Consider the following 27,611-nt stretch of genomic DNA (forward strand, 5'->3'; position numbering starts at 1 on the left):
CAGATGCAGGGTGTCACTGGGCATCCTCCTTCTGGGACAGGAGACAGCAAGCATATACTCTTTTCCTACCTGGAGGAAGGAAAGGTAGAGAATTAGCCACCACTTACCTGTGCTGGTGGTACTAAGTTTATCAGATCCCACTCCTACCCTTACTTGTAGGTATTTTATAGCATCAAGGGATTCTTAAACGTGTCAAGAATTTTGAAATCATATTTTGGTCCATGCTTCTATAACTGACCGATAGGATTATAGTTTGCTTTTCTTTCTTCCTTCCTTCCTTCCTTTATTCTTTCTTTCTTTCTTTTTTTTTTTTTTTTGCAAGACTGGGATTTGAACTTACACCTTGAGCCATTCCACCAGCCCCCCTTTTTTTGTGATTTTTTTATTTTTTTATTTTTGAGATAGGGTCTGTGAACTGTTTGCCCTGGCTGGCTTTGAACCATGATCCTCCTGAGTTCTGCCTCCTGAGTAGCTAGGACTACAGGCATGAGCCATTAGCGCCCTGCTAGGATTATAGTATTTAAGACAGCAGTCCTACTGATTGGCAGTGGTGAGTTTTGTCATTTGGAGAGGTGACCATTCAAAATCTCTAGTCTACTACTGATACCTTTTGAAGGAAATTGTTCTTACTCTTTATTAGGCGACCAGCCTGACTGTTTAATTCCAACAGCTGTTGTTATTCTGGAACCTATTGCAAGAGTTCTGTTTTGTTTCCTATCATTTTCTTTCGCCAAGACCATTAGTTACAAACAAGCATGTGGGTAATAGATGATGTTCTTGGTGTGTGGTGGGGAGACAGCCCCATGGAAATGACTCTCAGCTCACATCATCTTCCTGTCATCCTCCTGAGATGGACTATAAAGAATGGAGTAGTCAAACACTTAAAGCAAGCCACCATTGTCCTAATTAGTACCTGAGAGGAAGCTTTGGTCTCTGGTTCTTGCCCTGGGCCCCATCCTCTTTCTGTCATTCATAGTTTATTTCCTGTGTCTAAATTGTTGCATGATTTGTTGATAACCAGACATGCCCTCACAAGCTGGGAATATTTGCAGAGCAGTAAAGCAATTCTGTTATAAACTTTCACTTTCCAAGAAAGACAGACATCAGTCCTGCTCACTCTGGGAAGCATTGGACTTCAGAACCTATTGAGTCCCTTCTGTTCAACTCACTTGCATTGCTACCACCCTACCACAAACCCTGACGCTCCTACCATCCAGCCATCCAGCTGGGGTAGTACTTAGTTTTGAACACTACTAACATATCATACCTTGTGCTAGGGTCTGGGGGTACAAAGGTGGATAAGTCACCATCCTTGCATGCAAGAGACTCCTACATCAGTAGCAAGAGACATGAGTTCAAGAGCAGTATTCCAAGCTTTGTTAGTTGGGGCTCTCTATCCCAGGGGAAGGTGGGGTTTTGCTAGGAAAGACTTCATAGAGAAGATGACTTTGTAGTTGAGTTTTAAAGATGAGTTAGGGGCTTACCTATGGCCATTCACCCTCACTCCCCACATCCTTCCTCAGACACTAAGCACCTACCACAAGCAAGTCTCCACCTTACTCCTCCCACTCCCCGCTGTTTGACACTGGTTCAATAGTTGCCAAACATATCCCTGTTATCTCAGATCTGTGACTGGATCAGAAAACCTCGACACTACCCAGTTCCGAAAATAAAGTCCTGGCTTCTGAGCCTGGCATCTGAAATCCCCCATTGTGCTGCCTCAGTCTGGCAAACAGCCTGTTTCTCTTTCCTCCTTTGATCAGGCATTCTGACTTGTTGTCCCTGTGTCTGTCTGACTGTGCCTCCCTTCTCAGGAGATGGTTCTCTGCCTTGGGTCCGGAGCAGATTGGTTGCACTTTCATCCTGTGCTCATCACACTACACGGTATCTTTATTTCTTTCTCTCTCTCCTCTCTCTTTCTCTCTCTCTCTCTCTCTCTCTCTCTCTCTCTCTCTCTCTCTCTCTCTTTTCTCTCTCTCTCGGGTCTGTCTTACTTCCCCTATTGTCGAGTTTGTGGGATTCTTGCTTCTTACAAATCTTTCTTTTCTTCCATGACGGAACACAAGGCTGACCTTTGGCAATCACCTGTCTGTATTTACCAATGAAATTTGGGATGAGTTGAACCTCCTTAATTACCTCTTTCTAGAAGTCCCTCAGTTCTGCTGCTGAGCTAGTGAAGGTGAGAATCACCACTCTTGAGCAGATGCCCCATCCATGTTTTTACTCAGGCAGTGGGGTGGGCTGGGTAACAAGTGAGGGTATGTGCTGCTCATTCTCTATTTGCCACCCCCCGGTTGCATTCTCTGCCCTGTTGTGGCCTGGGAGGCCAGTCCCCAGAGATTGTGTCAGCTGGGCTCCTTTACTTTACTTTCTGGGTTTGGCCCAGAAAGTAGTTGGGTTTTGCCAATAGGAGGCACCAACAGGGATCTAAGAACAGCAGGAAGGAGCACTGGGATATTAATACCTTGCTTCTCCCCTGCTTCATTTGACTTCTGACAATGGCTGTCTTCACAGATACAGCACAGTTCCCAGTCCTCCACTTGCTGGGGTCCATGGCACTCATCCCTCCCCTGGCCCTTCAGACTTAGGGGTGCTACTTTAGTCTGGAGGTACTGATTGCCTGGGTCTTCTCCCCGCTGTGTATTGGGTCCATTCATGGAATCCATTTCGTTATAAGTCACTTGGGTGTCCTCTACGGTATCTTTCTGAGAGTCAGCCTTGCAGTCTTAGTAATCTGTCCCAGTAGGCAGCCCCAGTCGGGTTGAAATAGATCAACCCAAATTGATCTGTTTCGTTTTTTAGAAAAAGGTTGGGGGGCGGGGCACAGCAGAAGAGTTTATTATAAACTCCTTTTTTTCCTAATTCAGTCCCATTCCCTTGAGATAATCACTTTTTAACAATTTAAATTTTTTTTCTGTCACTTACCTCCATATTTTAAATAATACACTTTAATTTTATTCCTATTTTAGGAATTATCAGCTGACTTCCTGTTATGATAGATGACAATTTAGCTCACTTATAACCTCCTTTGTCTCCCCTCCCCACATCCTTACAACACAGTTATAGATTATTTATAGTGCCTCTGTTTCATTACCTTTATAAGTAAGACTCTTGCTGTCATTATCACGTTCTTCGTTCCTTAACGGCAGCATCTCTGAGTCCTAGTTTGGTAAGATGACAATATTAGTGTTCTCTCCTAGTCTGCCTTCTACCTTCTGCCTTCTGTCATCTCTGTTTTTGCTTTTATATATAAAAAAAATATATGTCATCTCTGTTTTTGCTTTTATATATAGTCAATCAATAGCATTTACCTTTTTTTCGATCTGCCATTCAGTCTTCTGCACTTTACTTACAGGTTGATTTAAAGTCTGAAAAACCAGCATATGGGTTTTATGTTGTTAGTGAATGTATGAGCAACTTGTACATTGATGCTCTGCGCTCAGACATACCTACTGATTTTTTAAGATTTTTTTAGCCAACACTTTTATTTTTTTTTAATTTTTATTTTATTCATATGTGCATACATTGTTTGGGTCATTTCTCCCCCCTTCCCCCCACCCCCTCCCATACCCCCCCCACTCCCTCCCTTACTCCCTCTTACCCCTCGCTACCCGGCCCTTATCTCTAATTTTGTTGAAGAGAGAGTATAAGGAATAATAGGAAGGAACAAGGGTTTTTGCTGGTTGAGATAAGGATAGCTATACAGGGAGTTGACTCACATTAATTTCCTGTGCGTGTGTGTTACCTTCTAGGTTAATTCTTTTTGATCTAACCTTTTCTCTAGTTCCTGGTCCCTTTCTCCTATTGACCTCAGTTGCTTTTAAGGTATCTGCTTTAGTTTCTCTGCGTTGAGGGCAGCAAATGCTATGTAGTTTTTGAGGTGTCTTACCTATCCTCATATCTCCCTTGTGTGTTCTCGCTTTATCTTGTGATCAAAGTCCAATCCCCTTGTTGTGTTTGCCCTTGAGCTAATGTCCGCATATGAGGGAGAACATACGATTTTTGGTCTTTTGGGCCAAGCTAACCTCACTCAGAATGATGTTCTCCAATTCCATCCATTTACCAGCGAATGATAACATTTCGTTCTTCTTCATGGCTGCATAAAATTCCATTGTGTATAGATACCACATTTTCTTAATCCATTCATCAGTGGTGGGGCATCTTGGCTGTTTCCATAACTTGGGTATTGTGAATAGTGCCGCAATAAATATAGGTGTGCAGGTGCCTCTGGAGTAACCTGTGTCACAGTCTTTTGAGTATATCCCCAAGAGTGGTATTGCTGGATCAAATGGTAGATCGATGTCTAGCTTTTTAAGTAGCCTCCAAATTTTTTCCCAGAGTGATTGTACTAGTTTACATTCCCACTAGCAGTGTAATTGTGTTCCTTTTTCCCCGCATCCTCGCCAACACCTGTTGTTAGTGGTGTTGCTAATGATGGCTGTTCTAACAGGGGTGAGGTGGAATCTTAGTGTGGTTTTAATTTGCATTTCCTTTATTGCTAGAGATGGTGAGCATTTTTTCTTGTGTTTTTTAGGCCATTTGAATTTCTTCTTTTGAGAAAGTTCTGTTTAGTTCACTTGCCCATTTCTTTATTGGTTCATTAATTTTGGGAGAATTTAGTTTTTTTAGTTTCCTATATATTCTGGCTATCAGTTCTTTGTCTGTAGCCAACACTTTTAAATTGGTAGAGTTTTAATAACAGATTTAAAGCTTGTGTTTTTTATTTTCAAAGTTGAAAGATATGGCACAGTTTGACTTCCCATATAATAATGCCCTGCTAGAGGCTGCCCCCTTTATGATAGGTGAACCTGCTCCAGCTTGGCACAGTCTCTACCATTCACACAGTGTGTGCCAGTCCAATACCTGACCTATGTGCTCATTTACTTATTTTCCTGATCCTGAAGGCATTTAAGAGTGTAGTTCTGATGCCTGATGTACTTTCCCTGAACCAAGTAATATATTATGCATACTTTCTTTTGCAATTTTTTTGTTTTTCCAAGAGTTTCTCATTGCCTATCTTTTCTTTCCTTCCTTTCTTACTCCCATTCCAATTTGCTGTTATCATATGCACATTTTTCTTTCTCAAACTCTCTAGCCAATTGTGTATTGTATATTTTCCTTCCCCCTCCCCTGAGTCCTCTATTCTACAATTTGACCTAGTTGCTTTTCTATGAACCTGTCACCTGCAATTTCCTTACTCTATCTCTACTACAAAATTGACTCTACTGCTTCCTGTGTCTCCTGTCTTTTTGTGGGCACCCACTCCATTTCTCCATAGAAGAAAATTCTGTTCTTTTGCTTGAGAGAGTAGATTACATGGCTACCTTGTGTGGAGGGCTGAACTCTTCTTTTAAAAAATTCTTTCACTTTCCTCTTGGTGATGATGACTCCAGATTGTCTGTCTTTAATAGAATGAGCTCATAAATTGATCTCAACTTCTCTTGAATCTACTTAAAATTTAAGCTGATTTCAATTCAAGAGCTAACAGGCTAACCTCTTCATTTAATCCTAAATTTACCTCCTTCAGCATTTAGAAGAGGCTAGAATGTGTATTGATTAGTGCCTGCAGTAGCGGCTATCATTCTCGCTCAGATTTCGGGAGTTTAACATGAAAAGTTCATTGTCGTGCATGATTGTAATCCCCCAGCTGTGTAGGAGGATCTTGGTCTGAGGCTGGCCGTAGGCAAAACTGCAAAAACCTATCTGAAAAATAATCCAAAGTGCTAGGCACTGCTGGCTCACAACGGTAATCCTAGCTACACAGGAGGCTGAGATGGGGAGGATCACAGTTTGAGACCAGCCCGCTTGTAAGATGCCCCCAGCTCCAAAATAACTAGAGCAAAATAGACTGGAGATGTGACTCAAGCAGTAGAGCACCTCCTTTGCAAGCACAAAGCTCTAAGGTCAAACCCCAGTCCCACCAAGGGAACAAAACCCAAAAACCAAAGCACAAAGGGCTTGGGGCATGGCTCAGTGGTAGAGCACCTGCCTAGCAATTGTGAGGTCCTCAGTTCAAACCCCAGTACCACTAAATACAAAAGAGTCAACTGGAAGTTTTCCTGGTTATCACTGCTTTTCCTCCTGGGCTATACCCTGGAGCGTGCATCCTTCATGGAAGTACTGTCGCCCCCAAGGAGGAAAAAGCTGGAAGCTGAGCAATCTTACCTTGTGATGCACAAATCGCAGACATCCATATAGTTCATAAACAAGTACAGGGTGTCTCAATAGAGTAATACTGAGATTTTATGGAGAAAGGCTATTTAGGGGAAAAATGTCTAAAAAGACTCCTTAGGAGAGCAATAATGAAACAAAGGTTGGGGAACATTCCACTGGCCTTCAAGTGGAAGGAACACAGGATGGAAAAGCCTCACCTTCTTTGTGTACCTTGTCCTAAAAGTGACCCATGCCTATAGGTCCACATTCCTTTGGTGGGAAGGAGGCACAAGAGTCCCTTCTTGCTGCAAGAGGAGCTGGGGAATGTGGTCCGTGGCTGACAAACTGCTTTTAAATGACAATTCTTGGCTAAAGAAGATGGTAGAGGATGGCTGGCCTCCAAACACAGGGGCCAGCCAGTTTTGCCAGCCATATTGTCTCTGTGGTGACTACTCAGATCTGCACTTTGTATCTGAAAGCATTCATGGACAGTACTCAGATGAGTGGGCATGGCTGCATTCCAGTAAAGCTTTGTTTATATCAACAGGCAGCAGGGTGACCTTCAGGCCATGGCTAACCAACTCCTGTGCATCCCTTCACCTCATGACCATTCTGGAACTTTTTCCTTGTCCACATTGGCTCTGCTTCTTGGGATCTAACTCATATTCCATCACTTCCAGTTCCTGACTAGAACCTGGGGCTTCTCTCAACTCAGTGAGGAGGACTAGTCTCTGGTTTTTCAGTGAGAAGAGTGGAATACAACCTTCCACCAAGTGTAGCAACCCCAAGTCTGAAGAAGTGGAATAATTTCGCATATAACAGTCTAGTGTTAAGCCATCCCCACAGCTACCCAACCTAGAGGGGCAGAGGACCTGACACACAGTAGGAAGTGCACACCATGCCCATTCTGTAGCAGCAACTGAACTTGAGATTGTACTGGAACGGCCTCTTACATTCTGGGCCTCTCTTGGGTCCTCTCTTGCAGGCACTGTGTGGCTGGTTTGATGGGCTTCTGCTCACATCGCCCCTGAAGTTCCCCCTTTTCATCCTGGGCTGTGTCTCTCCTGGTAATTTCCTTCTTTTTTTGTTAAATTTTTAAACATTTTTATTAGCATGTATTATTGTACAGGCAGGTTTCATTGTGACATTTCTAGATATGCTTACAATGTACCTTGGTTAAACTTACCCCCTCCATCTTTCTCCCTCATCCCTCCTCCCCCACTTCTTAAAACAATTTCAGCTCTGTTTTCACACAAGTATATAAAGTACACCAACCAGATTCACCCTCCTTCGCCCTCTCTGTTCACCCTCTCCCCTCCCGCTAGTACCCACCCCCGAGACAGGACCTGTTTTATATTCATGTCCTTTGTGTATGCTTGAGCCGCACCTCCAGTCCATTTTGCTCTGGTTATTTTGGAGATGGGGTTCCTTGAATTATTTGTCCAGGCTGGCCTTGGACCTCAATCCTCCTGATCTCAGCCTCCATAGTAGCGTGGATTACAGGCGTGAGCCACCAGCTCATTTTATAAAGTGTCCTTCATTTATATAAAGTGTCCTTCATTTTATAAAGTGTATATTCATGGTTGGTGATTTCATTCTTGAGCCCTGAGCTGTCTACACACTGACCTCAACCTGTACCTTCTGCACTTGGCAGACCGGTAGCATTTTCAGCCCTCAACCCCCTTCATTGTGGCAGTTTGGCTCCTCATCCCAGACTCAAGGCCCTGTCTTGATTCTTTAAGGACATCAGCTATGTAAAAATGGCCCCATATGGCATTTCTGTGCTTAAAGACAGCCTTCACAGCCTCCCTTGCCCTTGACCTCCTTGCCTGCATTCCAGAATCTCCCTCTTAGCTCCAGATCGGGTGGAGTAACCTCATCACCGCTTCTTTGCTTCCATGCTTGTTCCTGTGTTCCAAGACCCAATCCTAGCATGTGCCGTGACCCTGGCTGTGATGGATGTGCCATGTGTCAGGATCCCACTCTGGGAGGCACAAGACACGCGTAAGTCCTGGTGCAAGCTTCTGCAAGCACACGAACTTTTCCTCATGCCTCCCAGCCATCAGGGCTCGTCAGCCTCAGCACTAATGACATTGTGGGCCTGAGAGGGCCTGCCCCATGCACTGCAAAACACTTAGCAACATTTGTGCTTAGGGCCTCAATCATGACACAAAAATGGCTCCTACACTGCCAAGTGTCCTCCAGAGGGCTAAATCACTCTAGGTAGAGAACTGCTACCTCATGTGATGGAGTCCCCACCCCACTCCCATTCTGCCCCATCCACCCACCATGCACCTGCCACGTTCAGGTGCATCCGTGCCTCAGGGCCGCTGTGTCATCAGTCCTCGTTGCTTTGATTTTTAGCTCTTCAAATTCTGCTCATTTAGAAATAGCTCAGCTCAACAGACACCCCCTTTCCTTGGCACCTTTCCTGACCAACCCAGCCACCCCACTGGATTTGTATTTCTCTGTTCTGTTCAGGTTTTAACGATCCTCAGACTCTCTGACCTTGTTTCCTACACTTTCCTCCCGTCCTCACTGTTCTAGCCCTACCATCCTTCCAGTTCAGCTCCTCAGTCACATCAGGCACATGTCCACTGCAGGGCCCCTCCTCTTCCTTCTTCCTGCCCCCCCTTCTTCTCTCATTCCCTGCAGGTCTTTGCTCCATGACATGCAGGTCTTTGCTCTTCTCAAAGAGGCATTGTAACCATTTCATATGTTATATATTTTAATTACAAATTATATTAATTTAAAATAATATTTTATTATAATTATTATATCTGTGCATCCTGTATGTATGGGTTCAACTGACCATAGATAAAAAAATATTTGGGAATAATAATTGGTTTGTCTGAAAATATACTGAATTTTAAAACTTGTCATTATTCCCAAACAATATTGTACAACAACTATTTATGTAGTATTTACATTGTATCCAGCTTTATCAATGATCTAGGGATGATTTAATGTATACAGGAGGATGTGTAATAAGTTTTATGCAAATACTATGCCATTTTATGCGAGGGACTTGATTTCAAATCCGAGGGGGTTCCTGAAAGCAATCTCCCACGGATACCCAGGAAAAACTCTTTTTATTTTCCATTTCTCCCTATCAAAATGAAATCTCTGTGAGGGCAAGGAGTTCTGTCCACACAGAGGGCAAGGAGTCTATCCACCATTGAGAACAATGCCCAGCTCATAACAGGTGCTCAACAAATATTTTTTGGGTGCATGAGTTTTACAAGGCTTCTTGGGACTCTACCCTAGCATGCCTAGCATGCTGTGGCCATTGGCAAGCGTTGAACTTGACTTCTGTTATTTGTTTATTTATTTTGGTGGGATTGGGGATTGAACTGAGAGCCTGTTGCTTGCTAGACAGGCGCTCGAGCACTTGAGCCTTCTTAACTTCTTGCCATGGAGAGGGCTGATGTTGAAGAAGAGTCTGCTGTCAGGGTAGAGTCATACTCAGAAGCATGGTTTCTTGTTTATAAGGGTGTTTACAAAGCAACCAGTTTCCTCTGTTACTGGCACTGGCAAGAGCTCTTTGTATCTGTCTCGCTTTGGTTGAGTTTTTCCTATTGTGTCTGCACTTACCTAAAAGGACTTATGAGTCGGTATTTAACTGTAAGCCACAGGAGGTTGGGACCACTCCTCGTGTGGCTCCCTGGGAACGGTTGGATCTGCTAAGTGCTAAATTGAAGCTCTATGGCCATGCTTCTGCCGGTTCCCTATCCCAGGACCTTTTTATTTCTCACCCGTCCCTCCTCCAGGTCTTAATCCTTTGCTTTTCCTCTTTCTGGACTCTCAAATCCCTGTCCTTACCTCTGCGGCTCATGAAGTCATGTACACCAGAAAGCAGAGCGAAGATGAATTGGCAGCACCTCCCCTCTGGGAGCCTGGGAAGCCTTGACTATAGCCAGGAGAGTTCCCAAGGTTTTGAGTTTGATTTTTGGGCTATACTGGGATTTGAACTTGGGGCCTCTCACTTGCTAGACAGGCACTGCTCTACCCCTTGAGCCACTCCCCCAGCTCTTTTTGCTTTAGTTTGTTTTTCAGACAGGGTCTCATGCTTTTGCCTGGGGCCAGCCTTGGACCAAGATCCTCCTACCTCCACCTCCCAAGTAGCTGGAATTATAGGCATACACCACTACACCTGGCGTCCAACGTATTTTAAGGAAGCCCCACTTCATATTGCTATCAGGGACCTGATCAACATTGTCACCATCCTTCACATGGTCACAGAGTCCCAAATCCCACTCAGGGCTCAGCAGAGGTTCTTGGGTCTTCAAGGAATTCTGTTCCAGGGCAGCCATCCTAGGAAAGAACACAACCTGAGTTCTTTTAACTCCTAGAAACAGAAGGAGAGGGGAGTGTGGAGTGTGTTATATAATTGAGAAAAAGAGAGAGAAACAGAGAGAAAGAGAGAGAGAGAGAGAGAGAGTGCTCGGGTGAGCTCCTAGCTGCTTGTCGTGAAGAAACCTGAAAAGAACGACACTTTCCTCCCCTGCTTCCTGCTCTGCTTTTTGTTGGTCGCAAGGTGAATGGGATGAATAGAGGAGCCTCATACTGGAGTTATTTTTACAAGTCTCTGTTCTGTTCAGATGACTCATGGCTGGGGCCCGCTCTTGAAGACATTACTTGGGAGGCAAAGACATGGTGCTTGAGCTCCAGGTGATCTTGGGAACAGGAATGGGGGTCTGCTCCCAGGCCCCTCCTGCTCTTCTTTCTCTCTTGGAGCCGTATCCACAGGAGGGGGCTGCCTTCTTACTGAAGGCAGATCCCTCTCCCGGTTCCCGTGTCTGCCCTCCAGCTCTGCCTTTTCACAATCTTTTCTGCTTCAGCAGCACCCATTGGTCTTGCTTGCAATCTGAAGATGGAAGGGCACTGCCCCAGGCTCAATGTCACAAGCTACAGATACATGAGGAAATTACAGCCCCAAAAGGCTGGCAGTGGCTCTAGTTTAAAGGCAAGAAAACTATTTGGGCAGTGGCCTGCAGCAGCGGGAGAGGAGGAGGGTTGGTGGGTACTCACTGCCCCCATGCCCCGGGAGAGTGAGAGGTGCCTCCCGCTCCTCCTTCCAGATGCCACTCCTGGCACTGAGATGCAGTGAGCATGCGCTGAAGAGATGAGTTAGGGGAAGGGAAGCCCCTCTGTGGGGAAAGCTGAGCTCCCTGGATGTGCATAGAGCACAGCCCCCTGTGCCCGTAGTGAAGGGGGGTTCCCTGCGTACTCCAGAGGTGCCAATGGCCAGACTTCCTTGGCTGGGTGTTGTGTTTGAACTCATCACGACGTCATCTGATGTGACCCATCATGGCCACTCAGGAGGTGTTATCAGAAGATCATCGAGGATCAAGGAGAGTGGGTGACATATCCTATTGTCCATTTAGTACAAAACACAAGTAGGTCATTCCATCCTAAATCTGCCAGCTCTGTGACCCGTGTTGCTCCCAACCCTCAGAAACCACCAACTTCAAGGCTTGGCTACTCTTACAGGACACCTCCTCTCCCCACCCCTCCAGCTTTGGACACAGCTATCGGGTCATCATTCTGGGAGAAACTGTCCTCCTGTTTGCCTCCAGCTGAACAGCATGGGCTCCTCCAGCAGCCACCAACTCTGCCTGGAGGAAAGACGACAGGAAGGTCCTGTACCCCTGCTCCTCTCTGATGGCCTTGGGGGGAGAGGGGTGATTACAGATATGCCCTTTTCCTCCTGGTCCTCTGCCCTCCCCCTGCCTCTGCCTCTCTTTCCTACTGTCCACACAGTCTCCAACCTGAAACCGAGTCAGATCTGAAAAGGTTTCCTGCGGATCATTTGGAACTCAGAATACAGTTTCCTGTAAAAGTAGCTCAAACAGGCTTGGTGTCCTCACAATATATCTGAAATAGAATATTCATAGCATTGGCTGAGTAGAGAATGAGCATTCATGCTAATGGTTTAGTGAGTTAATTAATTAACAAGCCATCAAGCCAGACGCCAATGGCTCATGCCTGCTATCCTAGCTACTTGAGAGGCTGAGACTCAAAAGATTGCCGTTGGAGGGCAGCCCAGGCAAAACAGTTCACAAGACCCCATCTCGACCAATCGCTGGACACAGTAGCTCATTCCTGCCAACCCAAGGTAAGCAGGAGGCTGAGATCAGGATGATTGTGGTTCCAGGCCAGTGAGATCCAATCTCAAGAGAATAAAAGTGGACACACCTGTCATCCCAGCTTTGGTGGGGAGCTTAAAATATAAAGTAGGAGGGTCACAGTCCAGGCTGACCTGGGCAGAAAGGGAGACCAGGCTCTGTCTCTAAAATGACCAGAGCAAAAGGGCAGGAGGTGTGGCTCAAGAGGTACAGTGCCTGCCCAGCAAAGTGCAAAGCCCTGAGCTCAACCTCCATTGCTGCCATATGAACAAATTATAAGACATCACCATCTCTTGCCAGAAAGACTGCCACACCTGGGAACTGGTCTCGCCTTTTCTCTGCTTGTCGTGCTGTGAAGATCATTGGCCCCGCCTCTCCTCTGCTCCCAGCCCTCTGGTGGTTCCCAGGCCATGGCACCTGGCCCTCCCACCTTGCTGACCTCCCCTGCCAACCCTCCACCAAGCCTACTCCGCCAAGGGCTCCGCATACCCGTTCCTGCTGCCTGGGACTCTCTTCCCTCTCTGAGTCACCTGGTTCCATCTCTGTTCATTCAGGGCTCTGCCCAGTGTCACTTCTTCAGGGGACCTCAGATCGACCCCCCTCCCGCTGTCTTTTCTTCCATAACACTTACACCTGCCTGCACCCCGCACGTACACTTGTTCACTTGTGTCCTTTGATCTCCTCTGCTGGAATGTCAGGAGCTGCAAGGGCGGGGCCTTTTTGTTGTGGCAGCTTTTCATTTCAGGTGTTTGGAGACAAGGTCTCACTGTAGCCCAGGCTGGACTTCAACTTGAGATCCCCTGCCTCAGCCCACCAGTGTGCTGGGATTACAGGTGTGAACCACCACACACAGCTTTTTGTTTGCTTTGTTTACTGCTGTATTTCTGGCACTAGAAGAGTACCCAACATGCTGTAAGTGCTCAATAAATGCCTTTAAGTAACTAGATGAACGAATGGATGGATGGATGATATTTATGCACCTAACCAAGGGTAGATTATGGTTTCTATGTGGAATTTCTCACACATCCCAGACTTCATGGCCAAAAAAAAAACTACGTTCTTTCTCAGTCCTTGGGATTTGAGGTGTAGGGACTTCGTTTTATAATGAGTTCAGAGATTATTCTGCACTCTTGGCAAAAAATAAACGTCTGTGTTTTGGGCAGTAGCCTCTCGGGGCTCACAATCCAGCAAAGGTGGGAGGTGTTTTGGTCCCAGTGGCCTCCTCTACCAGTTTTTCTGATGCTGAAGTGACCGTGTTTTTGTTGTTGTTGTTGTTGTTGTTGGAGTTGTTCTGAGGTTTGAACTCAGGGCCTTACCATTGGTGGGAGCTATGCTCCCAGCCCTTTTTTGCTTTAATTATATTTTAGGTAGGGTCTCACGCTTTTGCCCAGGACTGGCCCCAGATCCTGATCCTCCTACCTATAGCCTCCATGTAGCTGGACCACAGGTACATGCCATCACACCCATTTATTGGTTGAGGTGGGGTCTTGTGAACTTTTTACCTGGGCTGGCCTCAAACCGTGATGCTCTGCTTCCTGAGTAGTTGGAATTACAGCTGTGAGCTGCCACACCCAAACCTGACGGTGTTTTCTTGAGCCCCGTAGGGCATGGTGTCTCATCGTCACAGGCCTCAAATGTCAGTGGCGGTTTAGGCCAGGTCATTTGTTGCTAAGGGGTTGCTCTGTCGTTTCTTGGTGTTTGACGCGTGCTGACCCCTACCCACTGGACAATCAGAACTGTCTCCAGACATTGCCTTTGCCAAGTGTCCCTTGAGGGACAAAATCGCTCCAGGTTAAGAGCTATTCCCTGCCATGGACGGCATGCCCTTCCCACGGCAAGAATTATCCATTTGCAGCCGATGGGGCCAAGGTTGAGCTCTCCTGCTCTGGCCAGTTCAGTTCTGCACCACGTTTCCTGTGTAACTTCCCCTGGGCAAGTTATTTAACCTCTCTGAGCCTCAGTCTCCTCATCTGTAAAATGGAACAGAGGCTCAACTTTGCTCCCACTTTAGTGCACACAAGTTGTCTGGGGACAGCAGTGTGAGTCTCACCTGGGGAGGACTTGGAGTCTCTAAATCCCCAGGGATACTAGGCCTGATGGCCACACTCTGAGATGTCCAGGTCCCTCCCATAGGAGCACCTTGCACATGCAGGCTGAAGTATCCATTATCCGAAGTGCTGGGGGCAGCAGTGTTTCGGATTTCAGTGTTTCGGTTTTGGAATATTTGCACGTACGTAATGAGGTATCTGGGGAATGAACCCAAATCTAAACATGTTTTGTATACATTTTATTCATATAGGTCAAAGGTCATTGTATGGGCTATTATTTACTTATTTATTTGGTGGGACTGGGGCTTGAACTCAGGGCTTCACACTTGTGAAGCAGGCGCTCTACAGCTTGAGCCACACCTTCAGTCCACTTTGCCTTTGTTATGTTTGAAATAGGGTCTCATGAGCTATTTGCTCCAGGCTGGCCTCCAACTGTGATCCTCCTGATCTCAGCCTCCCAAGTAGCTAGGATTATAAGCATGAGCCACTGGCACCTGGCTTTAGAGGATGTTTTTAAATGATTTTGGATATGAAACAGATTTTCATAGTGTGGAATTTTCTACCACTGATGTCAGGTCAGCACTCGAAAGTTTCGAGTTTAGGAGCACGTCCGATTTTGTGTCACGCAGAGGAGCTTGTTGAAGGCGTAGTTCTGGGTGGTGGGAAGAAATGGCCGGAGGTGTCAGACAGATGCTGGTTTGGATTCATTGTTAATCAGCTGGGTGACCTGGGCAACTTTCTTAACCCCTGTGACCCTCTGTGACAGGAGGCCAGCGCCACCTGTGATTCTGACAGCGAGCCAGAGAATTGGAGGTCACCATGCCAGAGCCCCGCACCCAGCAAATGCTCAGCTGAAGTAAAGCACCGCTACACAGATCAGCCTTTTAGGCTGTGTCTGGGGACCCTCATCCCACTGATCCCAGAGTCACTCGGTGTTCTTTCAGGAGGCTGTTCCCTGGGCCCATGCCAGACCTGATGAGCCAGTGTCTCCTGGGGGGCCCAGGAAGCTTCATTTGTTCCTGTAAACTTGCGGTGGAATTCATGTAATGTAAAATTAACCACTGGTCATCGTAAAGAATACAAGCCAGTGTGGTATTTCACGCTTAGTATTGTGCAACCTGACCTTGGTCCAGTTCCAAGGCATTTCATTATTGCCAAGGGAAACCTCTTACCCATTAAACCGTCACCCTCCTCCCCAATCCGGGACACCCCTACTCTGCTTTCTGTGTCTATGCAGTTACCTGTTCCAGATGTTTCCTGTGTTTGGCTTCTTTCACTTGATGTAATGTTTTTGAGGTTCATCCGTGTATTAGCATGTATCAATACAGTACTGATTCTTTTTCATGGCTGAGTAATATTCCTTATGTGTATAGAGCAAACCTGTTTATCCATTCATCACTTGGTAGACATTTGAGTCATTTCCACCTTTTTGGCTCTTGTCACTATCACTGCTAAGAACATTTGGGAACAATTTTTTGTTCAAGTACTTGTTTTCAGTTCTTTAGGGGATATGCCTTAGGAGCAGTTACCCGTTTAGGGGGGTAACTGAAGAGGAAAGGGACAGCTTGCTCTTGGCTGGTCCTGGGAAGGCCAGATCAGCACAGGTGGCTGCCCCATGAGGGAGCCCCCCACCCCAATGTCCCATAGCCAGTTTTGGCAAAGTGCCTCCACCTCCCCACCCAGGGCTGGCCTGGAAGGGCTGTCCTAGCATGAACTGGCCTTGAACCCTCCCGATTTTCTAAACGTTAGTGTGAAACTTTGCAGAGTATAGCAGGACCTGTTTTACTTAAGAATTGGAGATTTTTGCCTCAAATATTTAATTGCACTTCAGGAAGACATCGGGCTGGTCTCACGGTTCTGAGGGTGGAGGTGATAAGCAAGGGTGCAGGTAGAGGGGGCTGGGAGGTGGCCAGGTGGGGACACCTAGTGAAAGGGCGAGTGTTCTCTGTGACAGTGGCAATCCTGTTCCTCTCTTCCGGAATTGCCCCAGTTAATCTCCAGGACAGGCAGGAACATTTCAGATACATTGTATAGCACGGGCCCTTCCTTCCCGCCTCAGCCTTGACCGCACACCACAACCCACAACGAGCCACGGTTTGTGGTGCAGCCCTGGCGTCTGAGTTTTAAAACTCCTGGTGATTTTATTTCTTGGCAATACTGGGATTTGAATTTGGGGCCTTGGGCTTGCTCGGTAGGTGACCTACCTCTTGAGCCCCATCCCAGGCCCTCCTAAGCTGATTTTGATATGCAGCTGGGACTGAGAACTGCCGGGCTGGGCCGTTAGACACCACAGCTTAAAACAACACAAAAACGGACAGAGTCCGTGTCCTAGTTGAGCGGACAGACACACAGTTAATCCATTGCAGCTGTGTTAAACGTCACTGCCTCATTTAAGGTGGATTGGAGACATTGCTGTGATCCTGCAGCCTGAATGATCAGATATGGATGAGAGGAGAGCTGGGACGAGTGTCTCAGGTGGGGAGAGGGGGGCGGAAAGCATGTGCAAAGGCCCTGGGGCACAAAAGAGCTTTGAGGAGCCAAGACCCAAACAACCAGCTGTGAGCAAGAAGGTGGAAGGCCTGGGTCGCAGAGTTCATCGTCAGCCTGTGATGAGTCCATCTGACATGCTCTTGATTTTGAGATGCTTCAGTGTTGCTGTGAAAGGCCGGGCATCTGTGTTCTGCAATGAGCAGGTACATGGAGCCCGGATGAAAGGGTCTGCCTGTGTGTCATGATGGACCAGGTGAGACACCGTCCTCCAGTACAGGAAAATTACCCTTTTTTTTGGTTCTGGGTTTCAACTCACTCCCTAGCAACTGCATTTGAGCCATAGCCCCAGCCCTTTTTTGCCTTATTTTTCAACTGGGGTCTCACTTTTATGCCCAGGCCAGCCTGAACCATGATCCTCCTGGAGATGTTTTTTGGGGGGAGGAAAGTGTGCTGACCATCCTCCTCCCATCATACTCTTCCAAGTAGCTGGGATGATAGGCTCATGCCACAATGCCTGTCTTTCGTTGGTTGAGATGAGATCTTGCTAAGCTTTTGCCTGAACTAGCCAGGAACCAATTTCCACCGCCTGAGTATCTGGGATTACAGGCATGAGCCACCGTGCCTACCTAAAATGATTCTTATCTCAGCTTCTGTGAGGTAGGACAGGGAATCAGAAGAAAGGAGAGGTGGTGGAGGCAGCATGGGAGTTTTCCCCACTTTTCCACAACTTCTGGGACTTGCTTGAAGATCAGTGTCCTCCCATGTGTCTGTTGGGGAGCGCTCGGGTTTCAGAGCGCTTGGCCCCCAAGAGCCTGGAGTCTTCTTTCTCACTGCACTGATGACTCTGCAGCATCTCGTAGACGTTCTATAGGTTCTGGTTCACATTTCATTCTTCCTCCTCCTCCTCATTTCTCTTCCTCCCTCCCTGCTTCCCTTTTTTTTTTTAAATCTGTGCCAGTTTCTAACTTATTGTGGGTGTGAGAATTCTTCACACCTCATTTAGTCCTGTTTCCTGCCTCAGAAGCTCTAGGGTTTAAATTCTGTGTCCCTCCCTTTCCTGGCTGACCTCCACCCCCTGTCCTTGTCATTTCAGCTGCGTCGTGGCCAAGGGGGAGCCCTTCATCTTTGATTTGGACTTCTGGATTCCTGTTTGAAGTGCTCATTTCTGTATATTCAGTTTTTCCCTCCTCAAGACTCTCAGCTCTTCATTCTCTTGAACTCTGTAGGACAGCATTTGTTGTTGCCATCATACAGAAGGGAAACTGAGGCTCAGGCAGCGGTACATGGTAAGGGGAAGATTCTGTCACTCCTGATGACCTGCTGGCTGTGAGTCCTGGGAAAGTCACCCATCCTTCCAGGTGTCTCCTCACGGGACACTGGAAAGGACATCTGATTTCTCTCCCTGTGTAGTGATGGGCCAGAAAGGAGGGACTTTACACTTTACACCCCTGGCTGAAGCCTCAGTTTCCTCTCTGGAGAAATGGTGACCCCAAAAGAGACCGTGGACTGTTAGAAGTTTTACAAGATCTAGATCTCCACCCGGGAGATCCCAGTACCATGCTTGGCCTGAATTGGTCTTCCAGATGTGTACTGCTCCACCTCCTCTACTGCCTGGAATTTGGCTCTTTGTCCCAGAGGACTCCCAGTCATTGGTGCTGGAGCTGGAGCTGTTCTTCCAGTCCTGAGCTCTTGGGAGAGTGCCCTATAAGTCCCAGGTGGTGTCTGGATTGCTCTGGGGTCTTTTAGCACAGTGGCTAGGAACCCTAGGGGGTCCCTAGACTAAGAAACAGTGAGGCAGTAGGACCGCTGGTCCATGTCAGTGACCCCTGCCCTCTGCCCCCTGCCAAGTTGCCCTGTGACCCGTTGGGTGACCCTCATGGAGCCGATGAATTTTCACATGAAGGAGGGTTATGGCTGCCCCCATCACAGGGCAGACTGAGAGTAATGACTGACTCTTGTCCAGGGCCTGTTAGGAGCAGGCCGTATTCTCGCTGGTCTCCTGAGACACCCCATCTTCCAGGAGAAGAGCAGGCCATGCAGCCAGAGGGACAGGGTCAGTTGGAGCCAGGTCTGCTTAGCGCCAAAGCTCACGGGCCGTGCATGGAACCATGTGGCCTTCTTTACAGCAGCACCCGTGCCAGGCTTCTCCAGCATTCATTTCAATAACAATGCCCGGCCACAGCCCAGACCCACACTCACTGCCACTCTATGTCAGCATCGCCCAACTCATTTTCCCACTGGCCAGATTACCACTGTAATCTGGAAGAAAAAAAAAAGTAGATAGGAATCCTAGAACTCTTTGGACATTGGGAGGGAGGGCAAGGTGGCCCCCATTTGGGATGCCTCCTGCCATCTTAGGAAGAGGGAGAACTTAGTAGATAAGCACAATCCGTGATGCCTTTCTTAACTACCACAGTGACAAGAGTACGGGGAAAGGCCAGCAACGAGTGTACACAGCTCTTCCCTGTCCCAGGACCTTTGCACAAGCTGTCCGTTGTGCCCACAGAACTGTTTCTCTGTGTCCTTCTCTCCTGCCCTCTCTACTTGGCTTCACAAATTTATTCTTAGGACTCAAGTTCAAGAGTAATTCCTTAGGAAAGCAGCACTGGTCCTTTGCCGTGCCAGTCGCCATTGTGTGCTGTTAGAGTAAGCCACACTTCTTCAGGGCACCACTATTATAGTTCTTCCTAATTTTTATTTTGCTTTCCCTGTAGACAGTAAGCTCCATGAAGGCAGGGAGTGCATGGGTCTCACAGGACTCCTGCCTGCCCGGGGCCCTGTCTTATACGCACCAGGCCCCCAGATCATCGGATGGATGATGGACGGTTGGATGGATGGAGCTCATCAATTTCAGTTCCTTTCCCTTCACTCCAGCCAGTAAGCCCTTCCTTGCAGGGAGGAGGAATTATAATTACCTGTATTTGCATCTCCCTTGAGTTTCTTTAAGGAAAATCCCATCTTTAGAAACCTAGAGTCTAGCCCTGTGTCTGACATACAGAGATGCCCGATACAAGTTGAAGTGTGGCTGTCCAAGCATAATTCCTGCCCATGGGGGACTCATGCTGCTGTACTGGGCAGAAGGGAGGTCACTGGAGAGTCACTCTCACACATCGAGGGTAAGGACGGTGGATTTATTCCCAGAAAGTGAGTGTCTTCCCTCTTCCCACCCATGCCACTGTTTAACTTTCTGTAAGGCCAGCTGTTCGGTTGCTGGTTACTGCGTTGACTTACTTCTACATAAACACTTAACCCCCCACCCAACCTTCTTTTCGTCAACATTCAGAGATAATGACAGACAATCTCTGTGGCGGTAGACATGGCTGCAAAAGCATCCTGTTGCTATGGAAATATTTGTGATGTGCTTATCGCTGGGATTTCATGAGCCACAAACTCCAAAATTGCAACTGATTTAGCATTTGAAGCGTGGAGTGAGACTGTATGTGTGTTTGCATTCAAAACAAAACAAAACAAACAGGCCTTTGAAAGGGCGGTTTTCTTCTGCAGAGTTTTCTTCTACAGTTTAAGATAAGAACGATTTAAAACCTGCGTGATTAGAGCAGTGAGCACTTTCTCTTGAACGTGCAGACCAGTGAGGTGACATGAGTGCTTCCCTTATGCACAAGGTAATCACACAGGAAGGCCTTTTTGTATTATTATTTTTAAAGCTGAATTTCATAGACAAAACATTTCTCAATTTTAAAAAAAGTAATTTTTACAGCATTAAAGAGCAGGAACGAACCCCAGCAGCCCTCCTGACACTTTGAAAATGATTTATTTTTTGAAATGTCCCATGTCATCTTAATATACAACTCTGGTTCTCATTCAGGGAGGCAGCTTGGGCCTGGGGAGGCAAAGTAGGGCTGGGAGGCTCAGGGTGGGGCAGGCCTGGCTCCAGGGACAGCTTTCTCTGAGCCTTGTGCTTGGTGACCTGAATGTACCATGTCGAAGCCATCGCTTGTCCAGAGAACTGGAGCCACCCTTTCCCAAGCTGCCTGTGTGGCTCTTCCTGGAGAGGCAGCCTCAGAGCTATCTTTCTGTGCTCCAGAGGTGACTCTGGGATCCTTCTTATTTCTCACCTTCCTCTCTGAACCAAGATAGCAGCCAGGCTTCTTAGGAAAGTGTGCTGTGTTATTTCAGAAAAGTATGTATTTTGGAAAAGTATTTGTCTGTGATGGTTTAAAAATTAGAAAAACACAATAAGACTAGTCCTTTGTCACAGGTAGCTTTGCCACAGCTCCCCTGTAACACATGTAGGATGTTGGATGGATTTCAGGAAATCACACACTTACCAAATGATCGCAACAGGTGCACCTTGAGGCCCCCCTTCTCTCTCTCCTCTCCTTTCCTCTCCTCTCTTCTCTCTCCATTCTTCTTGAGAGCAAGGATGCATCTAATTCATCTCGGTGGCTTTGTAGGACACATCGTAGAACGTGGGAGAGGTCTGTTGAATGCACACTGCCTGCCCCCTCGGTCCACAAGAGGGGTGAAGGCACCCTTGGGAACTCCCTGGGCCAGGGCCGTGTCCCCTGCAGGAGAAGAGTGGCGAGCTGGGGTTAAATGATGAGAAGTGACCTTCCTTCTTCTTTTTTCCTCAGACCCAGGTCTCCTCTTCCCGCCTGCCCAGCAGCATGAAAGCATGACTGGCCGGCCGCAGGAGAAGCCCTCAGAGCCAGGCCCCCAACTCAGCCATCTGTTGTCAAGGTCAAGGTGAGCTTGCTTTCCTTCTTCTAAGAGGCGGAGGGCATTTCATTGGCACAGATTCTCTATGCTTTTGTCATCCCTTGCCACGTGTGGAGGAGTGGGGTGTGCTGGACCTGTATGGTAGAAGTTGGCCTAACAGGGCACGGTGTGCTCTTTTTTGATGAGTGGAGCAGAAAGACAGAATTGAGTGTCCAGGCTGGAGCCCTCCTTCCTCCACCAGCTCCTGAATCTGGGACCTTGGACAGGTCTTTCAGGGACTTTTGGATGAAAGAATCTGTGAGATAGTGTAGAACTGGACAGACTGTTCAGTCCGTGGTCTGAGTACGGTCCCAATATGTGCCAGACTCCTGTCCCACACAGAGTCAATCTTGTCCTTAGACAATCAGCCAACCCATTGGTGACCAGTGTTGGAAAGTTTTTTTGTGGAAACTTCTCCCTAACATTGGGACAAATGCTACCGCTATAACTCCTATCTGTTCGTCTCTGCACTTCCATCTGGAACCCCAAAGACTGGTCTTTTCAGGAGCCCTCCACAAGCCTGCCTGTGGACTTGGAGGTGGCTGTCACAGCTCTGTTTTGCTTTTCTTGTGGAAGTTCACCCTAGAGATTGCGCCACTCACCTTGTCCTCATGTTTTCTCCATGTTGGAAAGGGCTTCACTCCACTGCCTGCCCTGCCACTTGCTCACTCACCCTGTGCCATCCCCACTGTCCAGTGACTATTGAGAGCCTTCTTCAAGATGAATGCTAGAGCAAAGAAAGACAGGCTCTCTGTCTTTTCTAAAATAAAATAGATTGGATTCTTGGAGAGTTTGGACTATGTACTGAGCTATTTTTGTGTGTCTTTCTTTATATTTTATCTCTTCAACTTTTTTCCTAAATGTTCCCTATGAGCTTGAAAAGCATGTATTCTGTAATTATTGGGTCTACTGTCCTACATATGATTGTTGAAATAAGTTCCTTGTGCTGTTCAAGCCATCTGTACTATATCCTTTTCTGATTTTGTTTGGTCACTTTATCAGTTATTGAGAGAAAGGTGTTAAAAAGTCTCCCCCTGGATTAGCCAGTTGCGCCTTACAATGCGAAAATGTTTGCTTTGTATATTTTAAGGCAATGCCAGTTGGAGCATAGATGTGTAGAAGTACTGCATCTCTCGCTGGGCATGGTGGTGCATGCTTGTGATCCCAACGCTTGGGAGGCTGAGGCAGAATTAGTAGTTCCAGGCCACCTTGGGCTGCAAAGTAAAACCCTGGCTCAAAACACACGAAAGGAGGGAGGGAGGAGGGAGGGAGGGAGGGAGGGAGGGAAGGAAGGAAGGAAGGAAGGAAGGAAAGAAGGAAGGAAGGAAGGAGGGAGGGAGGGAAGGAAGGAGGGAGGGAAGGAAGGAGAAACAAAACAATTATTACATATCTTATCGATGATATAGGACTTATTGGTCCTACATTTATGTGCTTTTACAGTGAGGTGATCCCCCTCCCTGTTCTGCTTTCCATTTTCGTGTTTAGACTCTGCATGTTTTGTGTCTGCTCTCTCAGTTGTTATCCAAGCCATTTTAACAGGTGTACTTAAAGTCTACAATTAACCAGAGTCTTTGACCTCCTTCTGATCAGTACAAGAGTCATAGATGGGTTCAGTTCAAATTGCTACCTCTCTAAACTTACATACTATTATATATTTTTATCTACTTATATGTTCTCCTGTGTTCTCATTTGACCCGACTTTCCCCTGCAAATTAGACATCCTTGTTTATACAGTATTTATATAGATTTACCCATCTACTTATCAATATTTCTTCTCGCCATTTTTCCATGAATCTGAGATTATCTATTAGTAAGGCTCTGTCGGTGGCCAGATCTCAAGATTTTTCTGTTGTGGTTTTAATTTTTGTTGGTTTAGGAATGTCTTTATTTTGCTCTTGGTTTTGAATGGTAGCATTCCTAGGTATTTTTTCTTAAATCATCAAAACTGTTCAGTGACAGTCTCTGGCATTGAGTGTTGCTGTAGTGGCTGTCAGGCCAGTTGTCCAGTTGTTATCCCTGTGGTTGGACGCTTCTCTCTGGCTACTCTAGAGATTGTTATTTGCTTTGGTGTCCTGTGGTATCGCTACTATGTCTAGAGGTGAATGTCCATCTTCTTCTTGGGTTTCGTTGGGATTCCTAGAGCAGAAGATTGCTGTCTTTCAACAGTTCTCAGAAATTCTCACCCTTCATTTCTTTGAGTATTACCACTTCCCTATTCTCTCTTACCTCCTGTGTGAACCTCACTTAGACTCATGTTAACCTTCTTACTGTTCTGCATCTTCCAATCTGTTTTGTGTTTTTCATCTTTGTCCCTCTGTGCTGGAGTCTAAATAATTTCTTCAAATCTGTTTTCTATTTAGTGAATTGATTTTGTATCTTAAATGTTGCTTAATCCATCCATTGAATCTTTTCTTTACTCTTCACTTTGTGTGTGTGTGTGTGTGTGTGTGTGTGATAGCGGAATTTGAACTCTGGGCTACCAGTTGAATCATACCTCCAACCCTTTTTGGTTTTAGACAGGGCCTCACACTTTTGGCCAGGCCAGCCTTAGCTTCTGACCTGCCAAGTAGTTGGGTTTACAGGTGTACACCACCACCACACCCAGCCTCTCTTCATTTCTTTCCTTGCTTATTTCTAGACGTTCTATTCTATTATTTTTTCAAAATCTTTTGGCAGTGTTTCTGGTCTCTTGTCTCTTGCTCATATTTGAAGAATTTTATTTCTTTAAAATACTGAGTTAGTTGTTTGAAATTGTCTTGTGTCTGATAATTCCAGAATCCAGTGTCTCAGCAGGTCTGGTTCTGTCGCCTGTTGTGTCTGTTGGCTGGTGTTGTCCAGGCCTGTTGACTGTCAGCTGCTTGCTGTCCTTGGAACTTTATCTTTGGGAATTTCACGAGGTGTGGGTTGAAGCTGTTGTTTCCACAGAGGGTTTGCATTAGGTTCTGGAGCTGTTGGCATGGAGGGGCTAACCAAAAATCAATTTGAACTAGTTCTCCTCTTAAAGGTTTTCTGGCTGCAACAGTAACATAATTCAGATTACAAATCTGTGTAATGAACTAGCTAGCATTTGTTGCCCTTAATGCAGAGAAACTAAAGCAGATACCTTAAAGCAACTGAGGCCAATAGGAAAAGGAGACCAGGAACTAGAGAAAAGGTTAGATTAAAAAGAATTAACCTAGAAGGTAACACCCACGCACAGGAAATCAATGTGAGTCAATGCCCTGTATAGCTATCCTTATCTCAACCAGCAAAACCCCTTGTTCCTTCCTATTATTGCTTATACTCTCTCTACAACAAAATTAGAGATAAGGGCAAAATAGTTTCTGCTGGGTATTGAGGGGGGGAGCGGGAGGGGGTGGAGTGGGTGGTAAGGGAGGGGGTGGGGGCAGGGGGGAGAAATAAACCAAGCCTTGTATGCACATATGAATAATAAAAGAAAAATGAAAAAAAAAAAAAAAAAAAAACAACAAATCTGTGTAATGTCCAGTTTAGGGCTACAACTTTCCAGGAGAGTTTTTTTTTTTTTTTTTTTCCCATCCCAAGGTCAAGTTTTCCTTGCAGTCTCCTTCTGTGAGTACATTTCTCATTCACCAAGAGTGGAGCCCTCTGGAGTCCCAGCTTCTTGGGTCTCTGTAGGCTTTGAAACCTACACAGCGACCATTGGAAACTCAGTGTCTCCAGCAGAAAGCTCTCAGGGTAAAAACAGCTTTGGAACTGGCTTACCTCCCGAAGTTCTTGCTTTTAGTCTGGTTTTTGGTCTTTGAGAGATTTTTCTATTTGTACTAGCTCAGCAATGTGTTTATACATTTTTTGTAACAGTACTAGGGATTGAATTTAGGGCCTTGTGCTTGCTAGGCAAGTGCTCTAGTATTTGAGCCATACCCCCAAGCCCTTTTTGCTTTGAGAAAAAAAAATTGTTAGCATCTATGTTAATAATACAATATTTTTTGGTGAGAACCCCATAGATGCATGTGGGTGTCCTCTTTGTTTTAGTTCTGTACATATATATGTACATAAATATATATATTACACATGTGTAATTACATATATATGTATTACATATATGTATATATGTGTGTATGTGTGTGTGTATATATATATATATAGGCAGTACTGGGGTTTGAACCCAGGGTCTCACTCATGCTAGGCACACATTCTACCACTTGAGACACTGTCAGCCCAGTTTTTTTAGACAGAGTCTCACTAACTTTGTCCCTTTAACCTTGGACTGTAATCTGCCTACCTCTGCCTCCTTAGTAGCTAGGATTATAGGTGTATACCACCCAGCTATAATCTTTATTTTTAAATTTTTATTCTGCACATTAGTTGTTTCAACTAGAAAGACTGAACAGGGTATCTGGCCTACCATATTGCCAGAGAGTACATCTTCTTTCTTCTCCACACTAGTGCTATTGGGCAGAAATTTCCATTCTTTTTTCACAGAAGAGTGAAGCAAGGCCTGGAGAGGGTAGGTACCTGGTCACTGTCCCAGGCTGAGCAGTTGATGACTGGGAAAAATAATTTCTCCCCTACCTCCTTTTCTCAACTTCTTTCTCTCCAAGAGAGAAGTTAACTGTTTGAGGGGATTGGCTTTATGCTTACAAAAGATGTGAGTTTCTACCAGGATGCTTTAAATAGCTGGACAATTTGTAAAATTTGTTTATGAATCTCCTGTTTATCTTCCTTGAGAGAGGAAATGCCTTCTGCATATTTTCTGGTTGTTTCTCTGGTGGTGGTGGGTAGCTTCCCACTTTGTTCTGCTCTGCAAAGGGCTCCAGACCTGAAGCCTTTCCTCCAGAGCCCCATGTCCTCTCCTGCCATGCTGCACCACCCTTTTCTCACCTTCACCCCTCCCTGTGCTCCTTCTTCCCTGTCCACCCCACCCTTCCTGCTTCTGGCTTTTACTTTCCATTGCTGTGCCCGTCAACAGAGGGCAGCCGACCAAGCACCCTAGTTTGGCTTTTAGGCTCAGGGAGGGGAGACAGGAGAAAGAGCTGAATATTATCTGAACCCTGGCACTTGCTGGCTTCACCTCTGTGAGCTTCAGTTTCTCCATCTGTCACCTGGCGACCGTAGACAGAGCTGTTCAAGGACTGAAATGATGCATGTCGAGCCAAACCCTGGAACCTGGATGTCACCAGAAGCACTCATTATGATGTTGTTATGACTGAGAACAGTTAAGGCTGGTGCTCTTTTCCAGCAATGTTTTTAAAACACAGTGAAACTGGAGGCAAGAGTCTAGTGTAAATGTGAGACTCCTAGCTTCACTGTTACATTCTTTGAACTAGGGCATTTTCAAAAATAATCTGAGGAGTGTGGCACACTGGTTCACACCTGTAGTCTCAGCTACTCAGGAGGTTGAGGCAGGAGGATTGCATGAGCCCAGGAGCTCAAGGCCAGCCTGGACTACCTAGAGACCCTATCTCAAAAACAAACAATGAAATAAAATAATGTGAGGGAAGACAGAACACAGGTCTAGCCATGGTTGGTGGGAATATAAACCATGGGTTCTGGAGGTGAGGATGGAACCCCTACACTGCTACTCTGTCTTGGTCCTCCCTCTGAGCTGGGCCCTGTGTCATGGCCATGAGGGGCCTTGCAATGCCACTCACTGGGGAGGCTTCCTTTGTGGATCCCCAGGCCAAGGTGGCACAGCTGCTCAATGAACACAGTCTCAAGCAGGAAGAGAAGGGTCTTTTTTCTTGTGACTGGCATAAAACTGTTTAGTTCACCTTCTTGCAAGTGTCTTTATGTTACTCCTAGATTTGTATTATATCCCATCCTGATTTAAGGCCTATCAGGCAATAGCTTTTATCTGAGCACCTGCTATTTATAGTGACTTTGGGCTCTGTGCAGTGGGCCTGTGATATTAAAAGAAAATGTATAAGGTTGCAGTGAACCTAAAAGTTCTCTAAAAACTAGTCTAGTAATTTAAAAAGACCTCGGAACCAAAAAGTGCATAAAGGATAAAGTATTGTCCTAAGATGTACAGGCATTCAGAGTGGATTTCAAGTGCAAGGAGCACCGTGCCCCTGAGTGCACAGGGCAGACTTCCTGGAGGAGGAGGAGGAGG

General features: G+C 46.3%; 1 protein-coding gene across 10 annotated transcripts in view; it reads left to right on the forward strand.

Annotated features, from left to right (window-relative positions):
- Trerf1 (transcriptional regulating factor 1) overlaps window positions 1-27,611 on the forward strand; it is a 204,626-nt gene that overhangs the window by 114,916 nt on the left and 62,099 nt on the right. For 9 of the 10 annotated variants that reach the window (XM_074082170.1, XM_074082173.1, XM_074082169.1 and 6 more), the window contains exon 3: window positions 21,415-21,526. The gene's annotated coding sequence lies outside the window, so the exon portion shown is untranslated. Of the gene's footprint in view, window positions 1-17,912; window positions 18,106-21,414; window positions 21,527-27,611 lie in introns of all 10 variants that reach the window. The other variant, XM_074082174.1, reaches the window with a different exon arrangement.

Source organism: Castor canadensis, chromosome 8 (assembly GCF_047511655.1).
Source record: "Castor canadensis chromosome 8, mCasCan1.hap1v2, whole genome shotgun sequence".
In the NCBI taxonomy this organism is placed as follows: Eukaryota; Metazoa; Chordata; class Mammalia; order Rodentia; family Castoridae; genus Castor; species Castor canadensis.